Consider the following 27,678-nt stretch of genomic DNA (forward strand, 5'->3'; position numbering starts at 1 on the left):
TAGGAGATGACAAAGCACACCGTGGAGGAGGTGTGGTGACGGTGGAGGCAGAGGAGCGCTGATGTGGTGTGCCGTCCATGAGGGAGAACACGGGGAAGGCACTGGGGAAGGAAGAACAAGAGGCTTTAGTGACCGAGAGGAGGACAGAGGGGCTGGAGCTGAGATCAGGTCTCCCAATGTTTGTGGGCCTTGTGAGTGATGCAAAGTTGTTGAAGGGTTTGATTTATGTAGATTATTATTATTATTATTTTTTTTTGGTGAGATTTTTCCTTGTAGCATGTGTGTGTGCATATGTACATAAACAAGTTGCCATGGAGTTGGCTTTGACTCCTGGCGACCCCACGTGTGTCATAGTAGAACGGTGTGCCCTAGTGTTTCCAATGGCTGATTTCTTGGAAGTAAATCAGGAGATGTATCTTTTGAGGCTCTTCTGGGTGAACTGGAGCCACCAACCTTTTGGTTAGCAACTGAGCAAGTTAACGGTTTTCACCACCCTGGGGCTCTGTTGAAGGGTTTTTAACAGGGAGAGATATGACCCAATTCACTTTTACATCTTTCTGTGCTGTGCAGAGAATAGATTAGAGGTGTGGGAGAATGGACGTGAAATCCATTCCATTCTCCACCATCAAAACACCACTCTCCAGCAAGGTGTTAGGAAGAAAGCAATCCGACTAATGCTGAATTTACACCAGAGTTACTGATAACCTTGTCAGTGGTGTTTATTCAAATAAATCTTTCATGTGCAATTTTTAGACGCCTTCTGAACCCAGCCTTTGACAGTGAGCTTGTGAGTGCCCCAACTTCTCCCCGACCCCTGAGGATTGGTCACTCTTCTGCTCTTTCATTTGGCCTCCTTTTTAAAAGTTTGTAGTTTGTCAAACCTTTTACTACCTTCGGCGCCTGGCTTTCAGGGTGAACCGGTAGCCATTGCCGTGGCTTTGATTCCAACTTGTGTGTCAGAGTAGAGCTGTGCTCCGTAGGGTTTTCAATGACTGATTTTTTTGGAAATAGATTGCCAGGCCTTTCTTTTGAGGCACCTCTGGGTGGACTCAAACAGCCAACCTTTTGGCTAGCCCCCAAATGTGTTCACCATTTGCACCACCCCAGGACTCCTTCTGGGTGAAGCAGAGGTCTTTCTTCTGGCTTTGCTTCGCAGGAGCATCTGTAAGCACTAACTCCTAAGTTTTACTCCACTGTTTTGGGAATAAATAACAGATCATTGTCATAGAGCAAACCAAAGCAAGTGTGTATCTGCAAGCAGGTTTCCCTTTTTTACTTTTCCACAGTTTTCAGGGGCTCACAGAAGCAATATTGTAACTGCCCAGCTTCCTCCTCATGATACATTTACACCTCTTCTCTGCTCAGCAGTTGACCAGCGCCCTGAGAGCTGGTCCTGCATTGCCCCCTCTCCTGAATTTCAACACTCCCAGGCTCCTTTAAAGTCCAGGTCCTGCTTTTCAATCACGTTCAATATTAGGTTGCTTGCAGAATGTAGTCATTATCTTCAATGTTTAATAGCAGTGCCACAAAGATGATATAATAAAATTCAAGAAATATAGAGAGGCGTTCAACTCAAGCCTTAGGGGTGTGTGTGTGTTTAATCTTTCAGAATCCTATCCCCAAGGCAAAGACACACCTTGTTTTCTGCCTGTCTTCTACTTGGTTTGCCCCTCTCATTTTGATTTTGTTTTGAAATGTCCTGATTGATCTGTTTTAGGTGGTGCCTCTCTCTGTATTGAAAACCTTACAGAGCTTGGTTCTATTGTGTCATGCATGGGGTCGCCATGAGTGGGAGTTGACCACAACTGGTATTTCACAATGTCCTGAGCCAGTTTGTACTGCAAGAGTGGGTGGTGGGTGGCAGTAGTAGGTGTTGTGGGGTTGGGACTGTGCCCAGCATGGACTTGGTCAAGTGTGGAGAACAAACGACTTGCTTGGATTCTGTGCTCTTGACACAGATGAACAATATGCCCGGATCTAGAGGGTGATTTTACCAATTATCCCAACTTCTGGCAGCTTCAGGTTCTTTCAAGATAGAATGTAGCCTGACCCCAGATGGCTCTTAGTAGCAAAAAGATTCTTTGGATAAAAGCCTGGCAACAGAAAAAGAAGATTTCTTCTTATTTTTCTGTTTAGGAGCTAGCATAAAGTTGAATTTAGTCATTCTGATTTATGTCCTTGGAAGACACATCAGTATGAATAGTCTTTAAATTTGCAAGTTAAAATTCTGGTTTCTCATGAGCCGAGTTCCCTTGAATAACAAAGCCATTAGATTGTGTTGAGTTCTTCTTTTAAGGAATATGGACCATTCTGTTGGCCCTGTTTTGTACCCTGGGGGTGGGCTGGGTGTGGACAGGAAGTCTATGCCAAGGTTCATAAAGCACTTAGGGAGATGGAGCCACAGAAATGTAAGGCATTATAATTGTGTTGGAAACCTCCCACAGAGCCTCCAGGCTCCCATTTCACTCCAAGTCATAAAAGGAGAGATCTGTTAACAGACCTCCCCCAAACCCCCTACCAGGTACTCTGCTCTCAAGAAATGAATCAAAGGATCAGAGTCTGTCTATATGTGAGAATCCTTTAAACAGTTAATCTGCATAGTCTCCATCTTCCATCTTTGAAGGAGTAGGGTATCTTCTCTCTCAAAATCTTACACACCCTTTTTCGTTTTCCTGTTTCTGAATTGCTTTATAAATCATGAGCTGACTTGTCTTCTTAAGGAGGCAAAGTTAACAAGAGTATCCTTCAACAGCATAAAACTGAATTAGGTACATAGCAGACATTTGCTTTTTCATTTAAACAATTGAATTTCTCTTTGGTGACTACTTAGAGTGGGGATGGAGTCCCCGGGTGGTACAAATGGTTAGCATGCTTGGCTGCTAACTGAAAGGTTGGAGGGTTGTCTACCCAGAGGCACCTCCAAAGAAAGGACTGACAATCTACTTCCCAAAAAGCAACCATTGAAAACCCTAAGGAGCACAGTTCTACTCTGACGCACATGGGGTTGCCATGAGTCGAAAATGACTTGAAGGCAACTGGTAGAATGGACGCAGGGAGAGGAGAAGAGCTGGAGGTGGAGGTAAGGAAAAGGGGATGAGACCAGTTCTTGAAGGAAATGTTCATAAGAAGGGTAGTTTGGAGTTCCCTGGATACTTGAGCAGTTTTTGACTGCCCTAATATTTTCCTAAATATATTGTAGTCTCCTTCAACTCATGGGGAAAGATTGCAGAGGAATAGGATCCAAAGTAGTATGTTGCATCAATCCAGGCATATATAATAAGATAGAGACATGTTAGGGAGCCCTGGTGGCACAGTAATTAAGAGCTCAGGCTGCTAACCAAAGAGTGGCAGTTTAAATCCACCAGCTACCCTTTGGAAACCCTATGGGGCAGTTCTACTCTGTCCTGTGGGGTTGCTATGAGTCAGAATTCACTCGACAGCTACAGGGCTTAGACATGTTAAAAATCTTTATTTGGAATGGAAAGAAATGATCCCTTTTTAAACATTAGGTACAACTTCATACATTCTGGAGAAATGTTTATACACATCATTGGCTCAACATTTTAACTGAATTAATTACAGTTCAGTTCAACAAACGGTCAATTCAGTAAGCTTCTTAATTGTTTTTAACTAAACCAAGCCAGTCAACTGGTCAATTGTGTGATATAGACACAGTTCTGAGGTAATGAGGTTAAATTGACGAGTGATAAATGGTCAAGCTTAAGGAAGATATGGAGAACTCTGTCCATGGCTCTCTATCTGCATTTCCTAAAATGGTAAAATGGAATCATAATCCCAGCCCCTCGAAGGTCTCATCTGGTTTTCCATTAAAGGACATTTTCAGTCCATGTAGAAAATTACATGAAAAGATGCTGATACATTTGGAAAGATATAGAACCCTAAAGGGGTGATAAGGAGGAAATTTTTGGAGGTGATTTGGACATTAGAGAGAATGATTTTTCTTGGTGCTTTAACTCCTTTTCAGAAACATTACTTTCCAGGGCCTTGAACTAATTGAAAGAAAGATACCATTTAAGTGTATTCAGAAAAATTCTTCCATCTGGTTTTGATTGTACAGGATTTGACTGAGACTTTTGTTTTTCAGTCTCATTCTAAGAGTGGCTTGGGTGAGTTTGCTTTGACCTGGATGGTGTTAGGGTATAAGGAAGCCTCAATAAGTGTGAAGCTGTTGGGGGAATTTGGGTGTGTCTAAAACAGCTCTGGTTAAGAGTTGAACTTGTCCAGAGACTTTCCTGTCTGCCCATTATTTGTCTTTGTAACCCCTGCATCAAGCTTATTGTCAGTCACAAGGTAGATGTTCAGTAAATCTCTGGAGTTCAGTGGTTTGTCAGCCTAAGGCCCCTGAGTTTATTCTTTGTATTGGACTCTATATGCTACTAGGACCTATGACTTTGGGGAAGGGAGCTTTAGGGGCCTGGAAGTTGTCATGTTTAGTCTTTTTTTTTTTTTTTTCCTTATGGGCTGGGAAATGTATCCTAAGGCCAGAGAACAAGAATGAATATGGTGTTAGACACCGTGTTCCCCATTTAGGAGCAAGTGACTAGTATTCATGTTGCTAACTGAAGCCTCTCCATCCACATCTCCTCCCTTGGGTTCTATGCTGAGGGACCATCTTTGTAGATGACCCCCTTTTGAAGAAATTGTTTGGGTAATTAGGTATCAGCAACTCCACGATTACAAGATAAGCCATTTCATACTGGAGGCAAACTGAACAGTTCAGCGTTGTGGGTAGTAACCTGAGTGGGAGTGACAAGGGCCCAAGCAAAGGTGTGGTTGGGCAGCAGCTGGAGGTGGGCTTGGATCTGTGCAGTGTGCGCCAGAGCTAATTCTACCTGAAGGACCTCATTGTGGCGTTTGGACTCGGAGTCCTCTGCTTGCAGCCCAAGTCTTGACGGGGTGCCCGAAATGTTTGGCAAAGCTCATCTTAATTCCCCCTGCCCACCTACTGGTTTTCACTGGCACATCTTTATTAAGTTTATGTCACTTACCTAGTCTTCAATCCCCTTCCATGCCCATTGCTTTCCTAAAGAGCCTCACCAAAACTCTCAATTTCTTTTTATGACCTCACCTCCACCAGTTGAAAAAAAAAAAGTTGCCATGTAGTCAGTTTTGATTCGTGGCGAACCCACGTGTGTCAGAGTAGAACTGTGCTCCTTGAGGTTTTCAGTGGCTGATTTTTTGGCAGTAGATTGCTAAGCCTTTCTTCTGAGGAGCCTAGGAGTCGGTTTGAACTAGGGGTAGTAGCTGAACACCTTACCATTTGCACCACTCAGGGCTGGTCTCACCTTAGCACTAAATAATTTTGTACTTATTCCACACATAGCTTATAAGTGCTCTTAACTGATTTCATTTATATCTTGACTTCCCAGATAGGAAATTTAAGAGCAATAAATGCCCTTTTAAAAAAATTTGTGTGCTGAAGAAAGTAGTACTGAGCTGCACAAATGAAATGATTGAACCACACTACATAAATTTTTAGTTTTTGGGGTATTATTGATTCTCAAAATAGCTACATGAAAGCAATTATTTCCATTTTAACAGATGATGAGACTGAGATTCAGAAAGGCCATGAAACTAAGACTCAGAAAGGCCATGAAACTAAGAGTCAGAAAGGCCAAGTGAATTAACTAAGGTCACACAGCTGGGTGAGAGACAAAGACAGGATTTAAATCCATGTCTCCTGACTCCATGCCCAAGAGTCTTTCCACTACCATACATCGCTGCTTATCTTGGCTGATTAAATAAACCCTGCCTTCAAAAAAATTAGAGCCACAATAAAAACAAAAACAAACAAACAAACAAAAACAAAAATAGAAGCCTTCCTTAGCAGGAAATTACTTTCTGAACAGCTATGATATTTCTAGAAAATAATCTGACTCAGAGAAAAAGTATTAGGCTTTTTTATGCATGTATGCATTTATCAAATATTTATCAAATGCCAACCCTATTCCAAGCACTGTTCTGGTTGATGGCAATGGGAAACTGTCAAATTATGAGTTAGTTCCTGCCCTTCCAAAGCCTATAGCCTAGTGGCTGAGATATGGGACACCATGGTGGCAGATTTCATGTGTGCTGGTGAATCTTGTGGAAGAGTGACACTTCTTTGTTCCAACTGATGGCCAAATTTTACCTTCTTTGACTGTAAGCTTACGCTATACAACAGTTAGCTCCTAGAATATTGTCAGCTTTACTTACGACATCTTTAAAGCAAGAGGAAGGTGGAAATGGTGTCATAGTAAGCCATCCTTGACAGCGGAAGAGAGACCTCGGGTCACCAACTGGTTTTCAGAATCCAGAAAGTGTCCAGGGATGAACAGCCTCCCCATAATACGTGAGCTGTTTTCACTGGTGTTCAGAACAATTCTGGCAAGGGGGAAAAAACGACTCTGGCGAGGGTGGAAAAATCTGGGTAACTCTTTCACAGTTGACTGGGTAATGAGAAGAGCTGTTCTCGGAGCAATGAGAACATGTGTATTGGAAGGCTGCCTTTGCTTAATGTCCCACGAGATCCAGGAGGCCAGATGGCATTTTATGTGGTTTTCACAACTGTGATTTTGGATTGATTACTAAACCTGTTTGTGTTCCTAACCCAGCTTCCTGCCTCTCCACCTGCCTTGTAGCTTAGCCCTCATTCCCAGAGTTGGATTTGAACAGACAGATTGTTTCCCCTCTTTCCATTATTATTATTGCATCAGCCCTAGCCCCTGCTACCTTCAGACCTTGTGCCCATTTGCCTGCCCAGAGTCTAGCAAAGAAAGAAAATTACAACCAGGTCTGAGCAAGTGAAAGGCTTGCACTTTGCTTTTATATTCAATTTGGATTTTTTTTTCAGTTGGGACCACTTGCTTTATGGGTTTTCAGAGGCCAAGCTCTGATCCCAGCTGACTTTGCATCATCAGACTGTGTTTTCATAGGAAAGGCAAATTAATTTTATATAGAAGAAAAATGTTAGAAAGGGGGTAATAAGAACTAATCTTTGCAGAACATTTTAGAATTCTCAAAACATTTTACACATAAATAATCTCTTTCGATATTTACAGCAGTTCTAAGGAGTTGAGCAGATAATAGTATCCCATTTCATGTGAGGAAACTGAGGCACAGAGAAGTTAAGTGGTGTGCCCAAAGTTGCCCAGCTAACAATGGGTAGAGCTGGGTCTGGAGAGTATATCCTTTGGGTTTACATCCAGAATTCTCTCCTCCATCCCACTGTACTTACTGGAAAAGATGATCCAATTTAGTGTAAATAATTTCAGCATTATGCACCATTTTGAGCTACTTACCAGGCCACTGTTGTCTTTTATCAAATAAGTCATAACCAATACCTGTTGTTGTCAAGTTGACTGTGACTCCTGGCGACCCCCGTATGTTTCAGAGTAGAACTATGCTCCTTAGGGTTTTCCATGGCTGATTTTTCTGGAAGTAGATTGTTAGGCCTTTCTTCTGAGGCACCTGTCGATGGACTCAAACTGCCAGCCTTTCTGTAAGCAGCTGACCATTTAACTGCTTCCAACACCCAGGGACATCAGCATAAGTCATAGTGACCTTTCTAATTTTTGCAAAATCCTTTAATACTCTTTGTTCTTAAGTAACGCTTGTCATGAGGGTCTGTACTTTACTCATTTTAATAAGCTGCCAAGTGATTCAGAGGGTAAGCAGCATGTGAGGAGAGATGCTGAGGCAGATGACTGGTGCTCAGGAACACCTGCTTTTATGTCTTGACCTGGGCTCCCACTGCCCTGTAGGGTGTCAGGTGCTGCAAAACCCAATTCTTTGAAGCCTCCCAGAGAGTTCTAATAGTTTTTGGTGAAGATACAGTGTCTAGTAGCTCAGCTGAAATTCTAGAGCAAGCGTATCTTATTCATCTTTCTATTTCTGGTTCTTTGCCCAGTCCTCGACGTAATAGGAACTCACTAACTACGTGCTGAGTGGAGCTTCTGGAAACATTGGCGTCTTCCTGTGGGGAATTACAATATATTGATTTGCTCAATAGAAAGTTCGTCTTATTTAGACTCCAGACACTGCCTTTCTTCTTCTATCACTGCTTTTTAAAAAGGTTTTTAATGTCTTTAGTTCAAGTTCCTCTTGAAAAACAACCTTCATCCTTTCGTTGGGAGAGGCACAAATAAATTAAAATCTCATTAAAATGAAACCCAACTGCAATGCCTGCAGTGCCTGTGGTCCCTGCACATGGCTGCGGCTTCTCTGAGCCGTTCCCTTCTCCCTTTCTGCCGTACGCAAGAGTTGGGGCCATGGCTCCCTGGCTGCACAGCTCTGGGTTATTACAGTGATGGATCCTGGAACTGAGCTTGAGCAGGGATCATCCTGTTTCCTGTTGGAATTGATTTTCTGTCCAACTTTCATTTCCTATTGTACGTTCCTTTGGGGTCAGAGCAGCTTTGTAAGACAAAAGCAGGGCTTTCTCCTTTGGAGATAGTCCCGGATTCTCTTCAGCTGTGTGTTTATATAAACGAACAGCCAGGCAGTGTAGCAAAGTGGCTGCCTGGCCAAACTCTGGCTGTACTGCTTGGTTGTACTCAGGAGGTTGGACCGAATAAGGTTCTAGGGCTTGGGTTGGAGTCTGTACCTTCCTGCCACTTGCCCGGTATCTTAACTTATAGTGCTTCTTCATATGTCAGTTGAGCTCATTCTCTGATGCCTGCATTAAAGAGCTCTTCAAAAGAAAGGAAACATATTGCTGTTGTTATTTTAGATGTTTACTGGTCAAATGAATCTGATTGAAAGCTTAATGGCCTGTTGGTGAACCACAAAGCTGGATAGAATCTCCAAAGAAGAAATCCCTGGGTCACGCCCTCTGTCTTCCAGTTCCTGATTCCAAAAAAAAAAAAAAAAAACCAAACCCACTGCCATCAAGTTGATTTTGACTCATAGGAACCCTATAGGACAGAGTAGAACTGCCCCATAGAGTTTCCAAGGAGCGCCTGGCCGATTCGAACTGCCGACCTTTTAGTTAGCAGCCGTAACTCTTAACCACTATGCCACCAGGGCATAGTTAAGTCATGTGAAAGCACCCAGTTTTGTTCAGCCATAAATTAGATGTAATATTGATTAGATATAATATTAAAGGAAGGTGAGTCCATAAAATGACCAGCAAGGGAGGTAATGGCTTGCTTATCTCTTTACTCCCCACTCATTCCTTTTATGTGTCATGGAAGCAGTGAAACATTAAGCATTTTCCCATTGTATCGGGGAATTGTGGTTATTTCTTCCAGAGCATGAGGAAGTACGTGGTGATAGAGATGAAGAATAGCCATCTCTATGGTGGTTAAGAAAAGTATCAGAATCTACCAGAAGACCTGGGCTTTATTCTTGGTTCCGCTTCTAACGTGTTCAGTGACCTAGAGCAAGTTTTTTTTTTTTTTTTAACACCTTTCTTGGCCTGAATTTCCTTATCTGTAAAGAGAAATTGACTAAAAGACCTTGAAGATCCTTCCCAGCTGTGACATTGAACTCAGTACATTAACTTACAAGATTTATTTACACAACCTTTGCACAATTAATTTGGCTTTCTTGATTTTTTTGCAACTGGGTAGTTATTGCTTGCACACCCAAAGAATATCTGACAGCAGTGATTTCTTATATTAACTAAATGTGCTGTCAAGGAAACGGGACTCCCCAAAAAACAAAATTTGGAAAAAAAAAACCTTCTCTTTTAGAGCAAGCACTGATAAAACATCCACAAAGGCACTTCTAACCATGCCGGCCCCTTCAGCCGCCTTTGTGAAGTCCTGAGGGGTGCAGGACTATTCCTCGTTTTTGTACTTTGAAGTGACATCTGGTTAGGCTGTGTGACCCCAGGTAAGGAGGGGAGGAAGTGTGAGACCTTGAAGACATACAAGTGCGGGCTTTCACCATGGAGCAAATGTGATGCTTCTCAAGTTAATGACTTTGTTGGAAAGTTTTCCAACTCTGCAGTCTTCCCTGTTTCAAATGTAGCTCCCAGGGGAGGGTTCAGAGAAGCAGATCACCTTGCACTAAAGAAAATAAAAAAACATTCCAGTTCTTGGAGTATAAACCAGCCACGTACTCAGGGGGGCAAATTTTGCAGTTGTCTTTGGAGAAAGGAAAAAGCACTAATAACCAAATAATCCTCATGGGATTTTAGACGAATTTCAGACTCATTCTTTTGTGATAGCAGAGAGCTAAGTTTTGATATATTCCCTCTAAAGGTGGTTCTAAATGTGGAGGCCTGTAGATATCAGAGTGTATTTACTCTCCTGACCAAACAGTTGCTAAGCAAGACCCGAAGAAGGCTCAGCCATTGATGGCAAAAGTTTCCGTGAATTGCCTTGTGGTTGGGAAACGAGGGTATTTTTATACAGGAAGGAATGTCTGACCAGTGATACAAAATGGAGTTGGTATCCTTTTAGATTTTGCTATTAAATGCTCGGACGTGTTTGCCTTCAGTGACTCTGAGGAAGAAGTATCTCCTTTTCTTCTTTGCTCTTCTCCACTTTGGTTCTGGATTCTTTTCCCTCCTGCTGTCACCAGAAATTTGCTACATCTGACTCTTCATCAATGTACAGACAAGCCCAAGTCTAAATAAAAATCAAACACCCCTTGATCCTGCAAGCCTCCTTTATTGTTGTCCTAACTCTCCTCTCACTGCCCAGCTTTCTGAAAGAAAAATCTGTGCTTGCCACATGCACCGACTCAGGACTAGCTCGCTCTATACCTTTTACACTTGGTCTGAAGTTCCTTACGCCATCCTGAAACTGCCCTCTCCTACGTGGCCAACAGCTTTCTGGTTACCAAATCTAATCCCCAATTCCTAAATTATTTTGTGAGCCCTCATCATTTTTTTACCTTTCTACCATATCTGGTACTGTTGACAATATTTTCATTCTGGAGATTTTTTTTTTTCCCTTCCTTGGCTTCCTCTCATAGGTTTATTTTGAGGCTTAAATCAGATGATATATTTAAAGTATTCCACCACCTGTCTGTCAGTTTGCCGTACTGTGGTGGCTTGTATGTTGCTATGATGCTGGAAGCTATGTCACCAGTATTTCAAATATCAGTAGGATCACCCATGACAGACAGGTTTCAGTGGAGCTTTCAGACTAAGACAGGTTAGGAAGACAGGCCTGGTGATCTATTTCTGAAAAGTAGCCTATGAAAACCCTATGGATAGCGACAGAATATGACCCGATACAGCAGTGGAAGTTGAGCCCCTAGGTTGGAAGGCATTCAAAATACATGGTGGCCATAACAATGGACTCGAGCACATCAGTGATCATGAAGATGGCACAGGACTGGGCGGTGTTTCATTCTGTTGTACATGGGGTCATCCTGAGTTGGAGCTAACTTGACAGCTACTAACAACAACAACGATTTAAAGTACTTAGAAACCGTGCTGACATGGAATGCCTTGATGAATATTAGCTGTTGCTATTCTGAGATACTGTACTTTCTAACTTAGATGCTACTTACCTCTTTCTTGTTGATTTTATTTATTCTTTTTGCTCCTTAAATAATATAGACATCTCCCCAGCTTCTGTCCTTGACCCACTTCTCCCATAATGTGTGCCAAGCATGGATTTACTGTGCAGCTCATGAAGCTTAAGCTTCAGGGCCTCTTCCTTGCATAGGCCCCTTCCAAGGTGTGTGGAAACCCTTGCCATGTGTTCACAGGGCCATATGTGTTTGTCAGATTTTCAAAAGTAAGATATTTAACTGCAGTGGGTTCAGATCACTCCTCTCTACCTGCCGTCCTGGCCTCCCTCACATATCCCCTCCTGTCAGGGGGAATTGGAGTAGCTGTGGGCATTTCTGAGATCCTCTTAAGCGAAAGTTGAGATTAATTTTGCTTTTGTGGGTTAGCTTTATGTGGTTAGTTAAATTATTGCTAGGGATCTTTGTGGATAACTTTGTGGATAAGAATCAGCTTGAATCTAATTCCCCAAATCTGAGATTGATCCAGTCCCCCCTCCCACTTCTCAATCATTTCTGATACCAGCTGCCCAGGTGGCATACTTTCTCTCTGATCTTAGCCACCCAGAGCTAGGGCAGATCTCACAGGTTAAAAGAACACCATCCTTCAGACTGCCAAATAGGCCAGGTACAAGCTGCAAGTTTGGGAGTCCACACGGTACCTTCATTTTCACCTGCTGGCTCCCCCTTCTCCTTTGGGTTTGATACTTCCCCAGAATGACTCACAGAATTCATGGAGAGTACTATACTTATGGAAACACTGGTGGTGTAGTGGTTAAGAGCTACAGCGGCTAACCAAAAGGTTGGCAGTTTGAATCCACCAGGTACTCCTTGGAAACCCTGTGGAGCAGTTCTACTCTGTCCTATAGGGTCGTTGTGAGTTGGAATTGACTCGATGGCAATGGGTTTGTTTTTTTGTTTTTACTAATGATTATAGATTTATTATCGCAAAAGGACATAAATCAGGATTGTCATAAGGAAGAGATGCACAGGTGAGGTCTGGGAGGGTCCCCAACACAAAGGTTCATTGTCTCAGAGAGTGTGCATCACCCTCCCTTTGACAACCAGGAAGCTCTGAGCCTTGGTGTTCTTGGCTTTTATTGGCCAGTCCTACATGATAGGCTAAATCATGGCTCTTGAGGCAAATTGATATAGGTGGGCCTCCCTGGTGAGACTTTTCTGGCCAGCTCCCACTCGCTAGCATAAATCCTCAAGTGTGGTCTGGATGTACCAGAATAAAACACCCAATTACTCCAAGAGTTACTTCTCCAGAGCCAAGGACAAAGGCCACTTTACTTTGGGTAAAGGTAAATTCTTTACCCCACAGGGTTCCAGTATAGCAATGGCTTCTTTCTGCTCATTGTGCCAAATCACCAGGCATCACCAGGGCGCATCACTGTGTGAATGCCATGTGGTGTCTGGCACCAGAAATGTGGGGCTACTGGAGGTGAAAGGTACAGTCAGAAGCTAAGCTGCTTCTTAACTATCAGTTTAAAAAAATCATCAACCTTGCTAGAAGGACTGAGTTATGTTTCTATTCTGTCTACAAAAATATTACAAAATTATTGTGAAGAGAATATAAAAGAGCATACAACTATGTAGGAAAACACAAAAGAAAAAATAGATAAATTGGAATACATCAAAAATAATTTTTTTTTTTTTTGTGCTGCAAATGATATCATCAAGAAAGAGAAGAGAAAAGACAACTCACAGAATGGGAGGAAATATTTTTAAATCATATATCTGATAAGGAACTTCTATCCAGAATATACAAAGAATTCTTCAAACTCAATGATAAAGAGACAACCCAATTAAAACATGGATAAAGGCTATGAAAAGACATTTCTCCAAAGAAGATATACACATGGATTATAAGCATATGAAAAGATGTTCAGCATCATTAGTCATTGAGAAATGCCAGTCGAAACCAGAATGATATACCACTTCACACCCAGTAGAACGGCTATGACAAAAAGATGGACACTAAGGTGCTGGAGATGTAGAGAAACTGGAACACTCAGACACGGTTGGTGGGAATGTAAAATGGATCAGCCACTTTGGGAAACACTAGCGGTTCCTCAAATGGTTGAACATAGAGTTACTGTATGACTCAGCCATTCTACATGCAGGCATATACTCAAGTGATTGAGCGTGAATGTTCGTGGGAACATTATTCACAATAGCCAAAGTACAGAAACAACCCAAATGCCCAACAACTGATGAGTTGGACTACATCAAAATTAAAAGTAAAATTGGTATATCCATACAGCAGAGTATTATTCGGCAATAAAAAGAATTGAAATATTGATACTTGTTACAACATAGATGAACCTTGAAAACATTGTGCTAAGTGGTAGAAGTCAGTCACAGAGAGCCACATCTCGTGTGGTTCTATTTATATGAAATGCCCAAGATAGGCAAATCTATAGAGACAGTAAATAGATTAGTGGTTACTTATGGTGGGGTGGAGCCTTGGTGGCGCAATAGTTAAGAGATCAGCTGCCAAGCAAAAGGTCAGCAGTTTGAATCCACCAGCCGGTCCTTGGAGACCTTTTAGGGCAGTTCTACTCTGTCCTGTAGGGTCACTATGAGTCAGGATCTACTTGCTAACAATGGGTTTGGTTTTTTATGGTACATCTAGGGGAATGGAGAGTGACAGGTTATGGATACGGGATTTCTTTTGGAAGGATGAAAATGTCCAAATTTTAGCAATGGATGCATAACCCTTGTTTATGATAAAAACGTTGAGTTGTGTGCCGTAAATGAATGAATTGTAGGGTATAAGAATTATAGATCAATGTTGCTGTTAGTTGCTGTTGAGTCAGCTCCAACTCAACTGACCTTATGTATAACAGAATGAAGTGTTGCTCAGTCCTGAACCGCCTTCATGATCGTTGGCATGTTTGAGTTCATTATTTCTCAGCCACTGAGTCCTTCCATCTCACTGAGGGCCTCCTTAGCTTTCACAGACCCTTCACTGATAATCATGATGTCCTTTCCAAGTGACTGTTCTTTCTTGGTGATGTGTCCAAAGTAAGCTAGTTGAAGTCTCACCATCCTCACTTCAAAGAAGCATTCTGGCCATATTTTGAAGTAAGACCAAAATATGTATATATCAATAAGCCGTTTTTTTTTTTTTTTAAAAGGTAGGAAAAAGAGTAGAGAAGCGGTGGCCAAAGGAGACAGAGGTTTTGATGAGGAGACCGAGGACCAGAATGGGAAGGTGTCCTCCCCAGTGTCACAGAGTGAGTAAGTGGTAGAGCTGGAGAAGAACCCAGGCCTGTAACTGCAGAATCCAGAGGTCTTTCCATTACACCCTTGGAAAGCAGACCCTAAGATCTTTGTGGATTATTTTGTGAATTAAAATGCCTAAAGTCAAAAGAAGCTGGAAAGCTCCCCCAGATGGCTGGGAGTTGATTGAACCGAACTGGATGAATTGGATCAAAAGATGAGAGAAGCTGAAACAGAGGGAAAGACGGAGTAGAATTTCTGTGGCCCATTTTCGGGATCCATCACCACCAGAGAACTTGATCCGTTTTCTACCACTCCCATAAGCAGAAAACCATAAACAGAGAACTGTACAAATACTGTATTAAAGAAGGCTATCCTGATAATAACCTGATGGCAAAATGGAAGAAGCAGGGGTATGAGAACCTTCGCTGTCTGTGCTGCGTCCAGACTCGGGACACCAACTTTGGGACCAACCGCATATGCTGGGTCCTCAAAAGCAAGCTGGAACCATGCTGGGTTATTGAGTGCACACACTGCGGCTGCTGGCCCTACTCTGACTGAGGCTCTCCAGCCTCACCCCCCACGCCACCCTGAACTCTGGGCTTCTGTAGGCTCTACCTCTGCTCCACTCCCCCTTCCTGGGAGCCCCTCTTCTCTGCCTAGCACTACTCCTGGCTAGCACTAGAATGTGGACTTCCTGGGGAGGACTTCAGTGTCCATCAGCTGTGATTTGTAAAAATAAAACCTAAGCCTCAAAAAAAAAAAAAAAAGTAGGAAAATTTTATTATAGATGTGTGACTATATTCTAAAACTTGTCCATTGTCTTCTAAATAAAGTCCAACTCCATGTCTTGGTTTTTAATACCTTTTATTAATATGGTAGTGCAGTGGTTAGACATTGGGCTGCTAACCAAAAGGTCTGCAGTTCGAATCCACTGGCCACCCCTTGGAAACCTTATGGGGCAGTTCTACACTGTCCTGTACAGTCACTTTGAGTCAGAATCAACTGAATGGCAATGGATTTTATTAATATGGAACTTTTTTCCTCCATAAATACATTTGTAAAGCTTATGCATTATTCAAATATCACAATTCATCAGACTTGATATGGCTTCTTCCTCCAGATAGATATTCCTTTGATCCCTCTCCTCCAGCCCTCGTCATTGTCTGCCTTGTGTTGTATTTATTACTTTGTCCTATTATCTCCATCTGATTGAGAGCTCCTCAAGGCCAGGAGGAGTGGTTACTCTTGGTAGCATCCCTCAGAGCACCTGGCGCCTGGTCTTATCCAGCTGGTACCTGATAAATTTTTACCACTTGATAGGATGAATGGATTTTGAAATTATTAGAAGTGATACAGATACAACACTGTCTTTACCTATCTCTTTCATAAGGGTCTTTCAAGAACAATGCAAGATCAGATGTCTAAAGACATTTTTGGAAACTTATAACACTCTAACTATGCAGGGTATTATTATTCTCTGTAACCCTGGTAACTGTTCAAATTAGTGTCAATTAACTTTTGGCGGCATTCTTAAGATTCCTTATCATCTATATTAGTTTGTCAGATGAGGTAATGCGCTTTTTCTGGGTACAGTTGTCTTTGAAGAGATTGGCAGTATTTCATAGTTGTAAACAAAACTGTCTCGTGTGGGACTATGACAAAGAGGGAATAGGATGCCAGAAGCTCTGTGAAAACACTTAAATCCATTTCAGCAAGGAGGGACTGTGATCTGCAAAATAAATGAGTGCTTAGCTTTGTTCCACAGATCCTCTGTTAATGAATGGGCCCCAGGGACTCCTTGTCCCGGGTGATAAGTCCCTGATATCCATTCAAGTTCAATTTAAAGCTCATTTCTTCTAGGAATCTTTGTTGAAAAGTGTAATTCTTTGAGTAAATGTATTTATCAAATTAAAAAGTATTTCAGATACACGGAAATGCACAGAGAATGATGTGACAAACCAACCTACCACCCGTATTTAATGGAGGCTAGCTTTGAGCACTATCTGCTTTGGAGCTTTTCTTATTTTTATTTTTTTTAATGAAAAAATTTCAGATACATTTAGCTGAGTCTTTCCTTCCTCTCCCAAATCTCATTTCCCTCCCCCTCTCCTCAGAAGTAACTGTTATCACCCTCTGGGAATCTTTAACTGGTTAATCTTTCAGACCAACTTTCATGTCAATTGTTAACTCTGGAGGCAATTTTCTATTTGAAAGCTGTCAATCTGTCTTGTTTCCATTATTCAGAGTCCATCTTTAAGGCCATTAAATTGGGGTTTTTTCCCTGAGTCGGTTTGACCTGAGGGGAGTTAGAAGGCAACATGTATCACCTCATTCCTGGAATTTTGGACAGGAGTTGGGGGGATGCAGGGAGGAAGGCTGTGTGGTGGTCTTGTTGAAATACAAAAGCTTGGTGAACACAGAACATTTTTGATGTGGCAGATATGGTACAGTTTAACAGACTATCAATTCAGATCAATCAATTCAATTTAATCATAGTGTTTGGAAAAATGACAGCATCCTGTGCACTGGAGAGCAGAAGATTAAATAACCCCTCTGGGTATATGTGTGGGTGCACACATACTCAGATATCTTATTTACATAAATATCTTCATTCAAAAGTAAGTTTGAGATGTCTTTTTAAAATACATGCAGTTGAGCAAGAAAAAGAATGACTAGGTGAGGACATGAAGATTAAGGGAAAGTAAGGATTGGAATAATAGGTTCTAATCTAGGGAAAGATGAGCACATGGAATCCATGCCATTCAGCCTGAAGCTCTGGTTAGAGGTGGCCCAATGATTTGGTCATGAGCTTCCCAAAAGATGGTGAAGAAAGGTAAAGTGTTCAGTAACTCAATTTAGGGTCCTTAAGATAACCTAACAACAACAGTGTAAGAGCAAACCAGTTACCCAAGGAGGAATAACTATTTCTAGCGTGGATTCTGAGAGAGATTTCCCCTAGGAGACCCAATCTTTGGGTGGGGAGGTGGGCCAACAGGGCATTCCAGCAAATGTGCTCTGGGCTCTGGAGCGGTGTGTAAGACGTGCAGGGGAGCACAGCTGAGGGACAGGGGTTAATGTGCATCAGGGATGCCTGGAATACCAAGGGTTATCTGTGCTAACAACACTGCCGGTGATGGTCTACATGCACGTAAAGATAGCACAGGACTCAGGTACTGGTGGTAAGTTATTTTGTATTCAGAGAAGTAAATCTTTGAGTTCCTAGGCTTTCTGACTGGTGACATGGAATGGTGGGAGGATTTCCTACTCTCTTATCCATTTAACCTTTCCTCTCCCAAATTCCATTTTTTATAATAATGATAATACCAATAACAACATCCTTGGCCCACTTCTAAGCGCTTTACATATTTTAGCTCACTTAAGCCTCATAACAGTATTCTAAGGAAGTCAAGGCTTTTAGAGTTTAAGTAACTTGTTCAGGGTCACATAGCTAGGGAATGATGTAATGTTTTCAGGGTCCTAATCTGAATAAGAAAAGCAGTGGTGGAAAAAAAAGAAAGAGGGCCAATGGTGGTTCAGTGGTAGAATTCTTGCCTTCCCTGCAGGAGACCTGGGGTTGATTCCCAGCCAACGCACCTCATGTATAGCCACCACCCATCTGTGAATGGAGGCTTGTGTGTTGTTATAATGCTGAACCGATTCTAGTGGAGCTTCCAGACTAAGATGGACTAGGAAGAAAGGCCTGGTGATCTACTGCCAAAAATCAGCCAGTGAAAATCTTATGGATCCCAGTGGTCCGATTCTGTTGTGCATGGGGTTGCCATGAGTCGGGGGTCCATGGGATGGCAGCTAATATCAACAAGAACAATTTGAATGAAGCTGATCTTAGTGGTGGAAGTAGTTTAAGTCAGATGTTGCCTTCTATTGTACTCCAAGACTCTCTCTCTGGAGGGAAGAGGGCGATGTGCTTGTGTGCTATACAGGCATCCGTGGACGGGGGAGCAGCAGTAGCCTGGGGATAATGATGAGAGAGCTCATGGGAAGGCAGATACCTCCAGGAGCTGTTCGGATGCATGGGAGCCACACAGGGCTGGCTTTGGAAAGGTGTACCACAGAGCAGCTGCAAATGAAAAGCTGTCACAACTACATTTACCATAAAACCCCTTGCTGTGAAGTTGATTCTGATTGACAGTGACCTTATGGGACAGTGTAGAACTGCCCCATAGAGTTTCCCAGGAGTGGCTGGCAGATTCAAATTGCTGACCTTTTGGTTAGCAGCCAAGCTCTTAACCACTGCGTCACCAGGGCTCCAATTTTACCATAGCCATTTGCAATTTACAAAGCACTTTCCTGGTATCATACATAGCTCTTAAGTATCAGAGCAGGGATTGAACATTCATTGTTTTGACCCTAAATTGTGTGCTTTCTCCACTACACCTCAGTCCCTCTCCAGTTCTGTACCTCAGGCACTTCTGTTGAGAGCCCTGTGTAGATAACAGCATGAAGCTGAAACAGGAGAAGAGAATTGGGGGAATACATCACACCCAGAGTTTCTGGAAAAGCATAAAAGGAAGAGAGAAGCTAGACTAGCTTCTCTCTCTTTGGGAGTTGTTCTCACCACCTGATTTTTCCTTTGAGGGTGCCCACTTCCTTGATCCTAACCACAGCTCAGAAAGACGATGTACAGAGCAATGTTCTATGCAAGGCCCGAGTATCTCAGCATTGTAGGAGGGCGGCCCACATTGGACCTGGAGGGTAGTTCTCACCAGAGATGAATGTATAAGTGCTTAAAAATGCAGTTGCTGAAGCTTAATTTGGCCACCTTCGTATCATCACTTCCTCCTGTTCAACAGCGTTCAGTCTGCTCTTTTGAGACCCTGGGTGGTGAAAACAGCTAATGCACTTGGCTGCTAAGCAAAAGATTGGAAGTTCAAGTCCACTCAGAGGTGCCTTGGGAGAAAGACCTGGTGATCTCCTTCCAAAAAAAGCAGCCATCGAGACCCTGTGGAGGACGGTCCTACTCTGACACACGTGAGAAGGAGTGGACTTGACCCCAGCTGGGAACAGGAGTCCGCTCTTGGGGAGAATTGGCCCTCCCGACTGCATCTGCAGATCACCCCCAACTCAAGCTGGGTGGGGTGGGATTATCTGTATATCAGATTGAGGGCTTCCTAGAGTGGTGGCCCAGGGTGGGTAAAGGAGACAACTTATTAGGAACATGGTTCAACCTATCAAGAGTCCAGCCGCTGACTGCACAAGTAGGTCTGCCTTCAGCGTGGCTGTCTGGTAAGAACGGGCACTGGAGTTGGAGGATCCTGGTGAACCGCGTCATGGCCCGTCATCAGCCACCTTCACCGCCTCCCTTCCCTCCAGGTAAATATTGCTTAGACACCCAGCTTCTGATGGAAGTTACATGATGGAACTTGTACTAAGGATGCAACTGATGGCGCGTGGCAGCTTGTTGGAGTTAAAAAATATATTTTAATTTGTTTAGCTCTCTGGGGAAATTATCTGAGCCTGCATATGATAATCAACTTTCACAGGAGCTTTCAAAAAACCTGAAATTATTCGAGCAACAAAATGAGATTTTTAATCTACATAAATATAGAAGTCTTTTGCCCCCCCGCTTTTTTTTTTTTGTGAGGAAGGGTGATTAAAAAAATTCTAATTCATTCCTCCCCCTTGCCCCCAGGACACTATCATTAGCAGTTGTAGGAAAATGATGTACTAGTAATACCTCGCCTAACATTTTCACACGCATTTTCCCTTTTTATTTCAAATGTTGCGCCTACTCTAAGGTCAGGGGTGGAGCTGGTAGCAAGTGTTGCTCCCCGCTTTTTCTAGAAGAAAGTTGTCCTCAGAGAAATCATGTGGTTTGCCCAAGTTCATGTGGTTGATAAGCTGCAGGGTCAGGACTAGAACTCAGTTCTTTAGGCAACTACGTCAGTCCTGCTGGCTGCCTCACAGTAATAATAGAATAATAATGCAAATGTTACCAACCAACTAGTTGCCATCAAGTCGACTCCAACTCATAACGACCCCACATGTGTCAGAGTAGAACTGTGCTCCATAGGGTTTTCATGGCTGTGACCTTTCAGAAGTAGATTGCCAAGCCTTTCTTCCAAGGTGCCTCTGGTGGACTTGAACCTCTAACCTTTCAGTTAGCAGCCGAGCAAGTTAATTGTTTGCACTAACCAAGGACTCTAAAATGCAGACAGTATTTATAAGAAAATATAGTTCAGAGTAAGATTGGTCTATGTTGCCCCCATCAATATCAGTCAGGATAAGCTAGGTCAAGTTGTGGGAACACCAAAATTTCAGTGGCTTACTATTAAAAAAAGTGTGTATTTTTTGTTTCTGCAAAGTTCACTGTGAGTCCAAGTGACACTGGAGGGCAGTTGTCCTCCATGTTTTCAAGCTGCTTTGATCCTGTGGCCTCTCTATCTCAGCATAGACTTCAGGGTGCACTGAGGCAGGAAGGGGGGCTCAAGAACTACACATTGGCTTTTAACTATGCATCATCCAGAAGTGACGACATTGACTTTCAGTCGTAGTGCATTGGCTAGGAGCAGTCATGTGGCCCTGTCCAACTGCAAAGGGGGCCTTATTTTCTGTGTGTCCAGGAAGGGGAGGAAAGCCACAAATACCAGTGAGCACTGGCAACGTCTGCTGCCCAATCCACAGGCCAAAAGGGCAGTCTTGTGGAGCAAGTTCCTCTGTGGACAAGTACCCATGTCATGTATCCCAAGAAGAGCATTCCCACTCCCACATTCATACTCTGAACTGTTGCTTTGGAGGAGCGTCTGAGTACTTAACAGGTATTTAACAGATACAAACCATGCATCGCCTCCTAAATGTCTGTGCATTCAAAGATTGTGATTCCTCTTTTACAGATACCATTTTCCCGAGTAAAACCTTCAGTGATTTCCCCTTTGTACTGAGAAAACAGTTAAAGCTCCTCAACATGACTTGTAAGACCCATCGTGATGTGGCATCTGACAACTTTCCCAGCCTGTTCTTCTACCACTTCCCACCGTAACTCTCCCCACTCCTCATACTCATGGCATAACCCTGGTGTATGGCTCTCCTTCCATTCCCCGAAGTGAGCATACTCTAATGACATCCTGGCCTTTATACACGTGGCTCCCTCTACCTTGAAGTATTTTCTTCCCCACCCACTTTCTCCTGCATAACTCTTACTCTTTACTCAGGTCTCAGCTGATACAGCGTTTTCTTAAGAAAGACCTTTCCTGCCTATGTATAAACTCTTGCTTTGTGCTCTGGCAGAAACTAATTGCTATTGAATTGACTCCAACACATGGTGATCTTGTGCGTGTCAGAGTAGAACTGTGCTTCATAGGGTTTTCAATGACGGATTTTTTGAAAGTGGATTGCCAGGCCTTTCTTCCGAGGTGCCTCTGGGTGGACTCAAAACTCCAACCTTTCAGTTTGCAGTAGAACTTCTTTGTACTGCCCAGGGACTCCCTTCTGTTCTGTTAGCACCCTCTAATCACCCTTATTAGGCATTGGCTCACTGTATTGTATTAGCCTATTATCTGAATCCCCAACTAGATGGCAAACTCCACGGGGTTCAGGAACAGGAACTAATCAGAGCACTTGTTAAGCACTTATAAGGCTTAGCTAGTCTACAGAAGCAATTCAATATGTATTTGTTAAATAAACAAATAAATGGATGTATGAATAGATAAATGAGGCCCTAGAGTTAATGCTCAGTCAGTGTGAGATGACAGGTTTCCTGGGTCTTACAGTCTTCCCACTGGCTGTGTTATAAGCCATAATCAAGACATTTATTTTTGAGCTATAGGCTTTGACCACGATTTCCCTTGGTTTTGGTGTCAGTGCACACTTATATGGTCCCCTTGGTTTGTGAGTTGCCTTACATTCCTTAGAAATGTATTACGTTTTAGTATTAAATCATTTTCTATTTCTCTGGCAGGGTGTAAATTCATGTGATAACACAAATAATGGTAAAATGTCATTAAGTACCTAACTTACTTGACTACAAAACAGATCTCTGTTATTATATATATCATTAATTCTGCAAATTCAAACAGAATTCCAATGAACATAAGTACTCAGAACATGACTATAGGCTATATGGTATAGTGTCACATAACTAGACTATATAACCTGTTTCATGTAAGCAGGCTATTGTGTGTTTGTGCTGTGAAAGAAAATTGCTGAGACTGAGAGTGGTACCTTTTGGTTTCCTGGCTTCTTTTTATTTAAGAAAATTATTCCCCAAGTGAGATTATGTAATTTTTACTTCATAGAACAATTCTCCCACCTCTTTTCCAAAGATGAATATCCAGCTTAGTGGTTTCCAAATAGTTTTTAAACAGCATCAACCTCTTATTTTTTCCCTGATAGAACCTGCTTTTTTAAAAAAACAATTAAAAACCCTACACCTATGTTTATTAAGTAACAATTCATTCACCCACCCCTACTCCCCTTTCAAAAAAATCAAACATATATAACCACTCTGCAGTGTTCTTGAATAGCTTGCATAGCCAATTTCTCCACATTAATTTGATACATTGTCGTACAACAGAATAAAACGTTGCCCCGTCCTGTGACATCTTCATGATCATTGGTACGCTCAAGTTCATTGTTGTGGCCATTGTGTATTTTGAGTGCCTTCCAACCTAGGGGAAGATAATATTCTGCTGTAATTCATAATCTTTTCATTGGCTAAGTTTTGGAAGTAAATCAGCAGGCCTTTTTCCTAGTCTGTCTCAGTTTGTAAACTCTGCTGAAATCTGCCCACCGTGGGTGACGTTGCTGGTATTCGAAATACTAGTGGTACAGTGTCTTACTTATCTAGTGCTGTTATAACAAAATGCCACAAGTGAATGGCTTTAACAAGCACAAACTTATTCGCTCACAGTTCAGGAGGCTAGAATTCCAAAGTCAGGGCACCAGCTCCAGGAGAAGGCTTTCTCCCTTTGTCAGCTCTGGAGGAAGGTCCTTGTGATTAATCTTCCCCTTGGTCTTGGAGTTTCTCAGCGTAGGGAGCCCAAGTCCAAAGGGCATGCCCTGCTCCTGGCTCTTCTCTTTTTTGGTGGTATGAGTTCCCTCTCCTCTGTGTTTACTTCTCTCTTTTATATCTCAAAAGAATTTGACTCAAGATACAACTTAGTTGTGTAGGTTGTATCCTGCTTTATTAACATAGCTGCCTCTAATCCTGCCTCATTAACATCATAGAGGTTAGGATTCACAACACATGGGTTAATTACATCAGATCACAAAATGGAGGACAGCCACACAGTATTGGGAATCATGGCCTAGCCAAGTTGACACACATTTTTGGGGAACACAATTCAGTCCATAGCACATAGCCTCCAACATCACAGCAGCATACAAGCTACCACAGTACAACACACTGACAGAGGGGTGATGGTTGATTTGATATACTTGCTGCTAAAGGAATAATGCTTAAGAATGCATAAAAGTGTGATTTCCATGGGGCTCTTTGACATACCAAAAATAGCTCACAGAACCCCACTCTGTAAAACAGGGTGATCGTCATTTCACTTGTTTCCTGTGCTTTTCCTTTAAGAGTCTTGCCGCCCTGTTGTCCAGCCCTTTGGTGGCGGGCTCCCTGGTGTCTGGTGATGGATGCCTTAGTCAGGAGTGCATATTGGATCTGTTACACTGCGGTGAAATATGATTTCAACATTTCAGGGTTGATTTGGATTTTCTGTACTCCCTGACAGGAATTTTGCTGCCATGTTGTTTTGTACTTTACTGTTCAACAAGAGAAAAATAAATCCAGAAATCTGCTTCAAAATGGACATGCTGTATTCCGTTCTGTATTATTAAAAGATCTTAGAGTCTAGGCCTTAATTTTCTTAAGAAGTTGAACTAAAGTCCCTTCCAGCTCTAGAAATTCTAAAATTTTAACTAATAAATAACAATATTAATGGGGCCTCCTATCCCTTAAATTTTTTCTTTCCAGACAGGCCCAGAGGGCTCATTGTCTGTAGGTTTTCATGGGTTATTGCTATCCCCCAGGGCTGATTGATCTGTTTATCCTAAGTTTGAGGCTAGAGCTGGAAGGGAGGCCATTTGTTTGGGCACTGCTGAGAAAAGCAGACTAATCACCTCAATAACAACTTGGGGGAATGAAGTCACCTGAAAAAACTGAATTGGACCTGTGCTTTTCTTTGGAATGAGGAGGAAGGGAGTAGAGGAGGCTGTGGAAAACTCTAAGCCTGGTGGCTCAGTGATTCAGAAAAGGACAAAGCTCCTAGATGCTTCAGGCTTGGCAGTCAGCAGAATTTGGTTCCTGTAACTGTCTAAGAGTGGGACCCTATACCAGAGGCAGACTCCTCTGCAGGTGTTTTTGGATCACTTTCCTTGGGCCCCCCAGACCCTGGTATTCAGTCTAGGGTCCTGCGAGCCCCTGCAGGAACTCTGCGTGGAAGGTGCTGTCTTGGTTTCCTAGGGTTGCCATAACAAAGTACCTCAAACTGGGTGCCTTATAAAAACAGAAATTCATTGTTTCACAGATCCGGAGGCTAGTTGTTCGAATTCAGGGTGTCAGCAGGGCCATTTTTCTCCCTGAAGGCTCCGGGGAAAGATTCTTTCCTGTCTCTCCACTCTGGTAGCCTTAGGTAGTCCTTGGCTTGTAGCTGCAGCCTTCGTCACAGGGTCATTTCTTCTCTGTGTGTCTCTGTGTCTCTTCTCCTCTGTCATAAGGGCACCACTGTGATTGGTTTTGGAGTCCCTGGGTGCAAATTGTCAATGCAGCTCAGCTGCTAATTGAATGGTTGTAGGTACCTTGGAAGAAAGGGCCTGGTAATCTACTTCCAAAAAACCAGCCACTGAAAATCCTGTAGAGCACAGTTTACTCTGATATACATGGGTCGCCATGAGTGAGAACTGACTTAACAACAAGTGGTAATGATGGCATTAGAACCCACTCTACTCCAGTATAACCTCGTGTAAACATACCCATTGCCGTCAAGTCAATTCCGAGTCATAGGGGCCCTATAGGACAGAGTAGAACTGCCCCGTAGAGTTTCCAAGGAGCGCTTGGTGGATTCAAACTGCGAACCTTTTGGTTAGCAGCCGTAACACTTAACCACTACACCACCAGGGTTTCCTTGTGTAAACATAACTGATAACATTTCAAAGACCCTACTTCCAAACAAGGTCACCTTCACAGGTACCAGAGCTTAAAAGTTCAACATAAATTTGGGGATGGGAGGGACACAATTCAATTACAGATGCTTTGGGTTGCTACCTTTCTTGCCAGCACTTTGAAGATTTTCCGATGAGTAGAGTCAAGGACTAAAAGAAAACTTTGCCAAAGTAGAGTGGCTACCACACATTACCTTTTTGTCTTCAATGGCCCTGAAAAATATGCGATATACATGAAAATTTAACACTTTTAAACAAGCTAAGGTCTCTAAGGTTACAGGGTACATACCACCTGACTTCCAGGTTAGAACGCACCAGATCCCCACCCACAGGCAGACTCCTGTAGAAATATAGACTAGGCTGACCTGCTGTTTCTCTTTTGCATTCAGTTCTCCTCTGTAGTGAGAACTAAGAACTCTAAAAAAAGATCTAGGAGACTCTTAAGTGTATTACTGCTTAACTCTGGGCCACATCAGCAAATATTTATTAAGTACACACAAAAGATAGGGCACAGTAGGGAAAAAAAATTAATTAACATCAGCACCACTACTTGTCATTGGTTGGGGGAAAAAGCAATACAACAAATGGATGGCAAATACAGGTGTAAATTCCATCTAACTTCAGCAAGATGAAGGAAGAGGAAAATGCTGGAAAAGGAGAACTCTGCCAGCACCACCCTGAATGTCCCTCAGGGGCTAGGCCAGCCACCCCCATTGCCTCGCCAAGGAGCTCTCTTTGCCCTGGAAATTATAGAGCCTGACAGAACTACTTGCCCTTCTTGTCCCTTAGAACCTCCTTAACCCCTGACCTGCAGGTCATAGACCAGTGCTGGGTTATTTCAAAGCTGAGTGCTGTGGTGATCTGCAGATGCTGGCCTTCTGCAGAAGGGCCTTGCTGTGACTCCTTAAGGTCACATAGCTAAGTCAAAAAGCCACAAGGACTAGTTTGGGAGATTCTGGTGTGTGCATAACTCTTCAGAGTAAAAGGTGTTTCTGAAAACTCTGCAAACTGTAAATAATTGAATTCCCCTGTCTGCTGTATGTCTGTTGTCCCTGAGGTTTAAGTGGCCAGATTAGGTCAACAGAAGCTAGTGAGACAAGATCTAACAAAACAAAGCAAAGATTAAAGATTTCTCAGTAACAAGGAAAACTTGTACTATTATGAGAAAATTCTATTGTATTTTACTCCTGGAAAGAAAACTTTTGTAAAAAAAAAAAAAAGCAATATTTATGGGTGAATTTATTTCAAATGTCATATATTTTTCTTCCTCACGAAGTGTCATGCACTGGAAGAAAGAGCTTGAGAATTTGGACAGGGGTTAGGGAGACATAGTATAAAATTGAGCCTACAGTGATTCCTTTATAGGAAAAATGCATTTCGAGGTGCCAGGAAATTCAAGGAGAGGATGAAGCTCTAAGTTTGAGTATTATGGAGTTTGAAGTTGGAAACCACACTTTTCTCTGTGAAAGAGAAGACCTAGGTAATGGTTTAGGGATAGGACAGTAAGCAGAGGTGGGGATGGAAGGGGAAGTAACTAGCAGGAGCTAAGGTTAGGGTTTGGCTCTGTAGACTTCAAGGGTTCTGAACTAGAAGGAGACACACTAGAAAAAGTTTGTGATGTCTAGGGTTTTGAGTTTGAGGTGACTGGCATGGTACTAAGGAAGCGGGTGAAACTCATTACGGCCATGGATATTGTTTTCCTTTGAGTTACAACTCCCAGGGTGTAAGCAACAGAGAGCAAAGCAAGCTGAACAAATATCACAAAAGCTATATAATAACCTGTCAGGTCCAATTCTCTTATTTACTCAGACTTCTAGAACCTCTGCCCTAGTGCATTCATCTGCTGGACTT

At 42.6% G+C, this 27,678-nt stretch overlaps 1 protein-coding gene and 1 pseudogene across 1 annotated transcript in view; both read left to right on the forward strand.

Moving 5' to 3' along the window:
- Nucleotides 1-27,678, forward strand: part of KIF26B (kinesin family member 26B) — a 567,584-nt gene that overhangs the window by 125,925 nt on the left and 413,981 nt on the right. The gene's annotated exons all lie outside the window — the stretch shown is intronic.
- Nucleotides 14,642-15,261, forward strand: LOC104845995 (protein BUD31 homolog; annotated as a pseudogene).

The sequence above is a fragment of the Loxodonta africana genome, chromosome 25 (genome assembly GCF_030014295.1).
Source record: "Loxodonta africana isolate mLoxAfr1 chromosome 25, mLoxAfr1.hap2, whole genome shotgun sequence".
Taxonomy (NCBI): domain Eukaryota; kingdom Metazoa; phylum Chordata; class Mammalia; order Proboscidea; family Elephantidae; genus Loxodonta; species Loxodonta africana.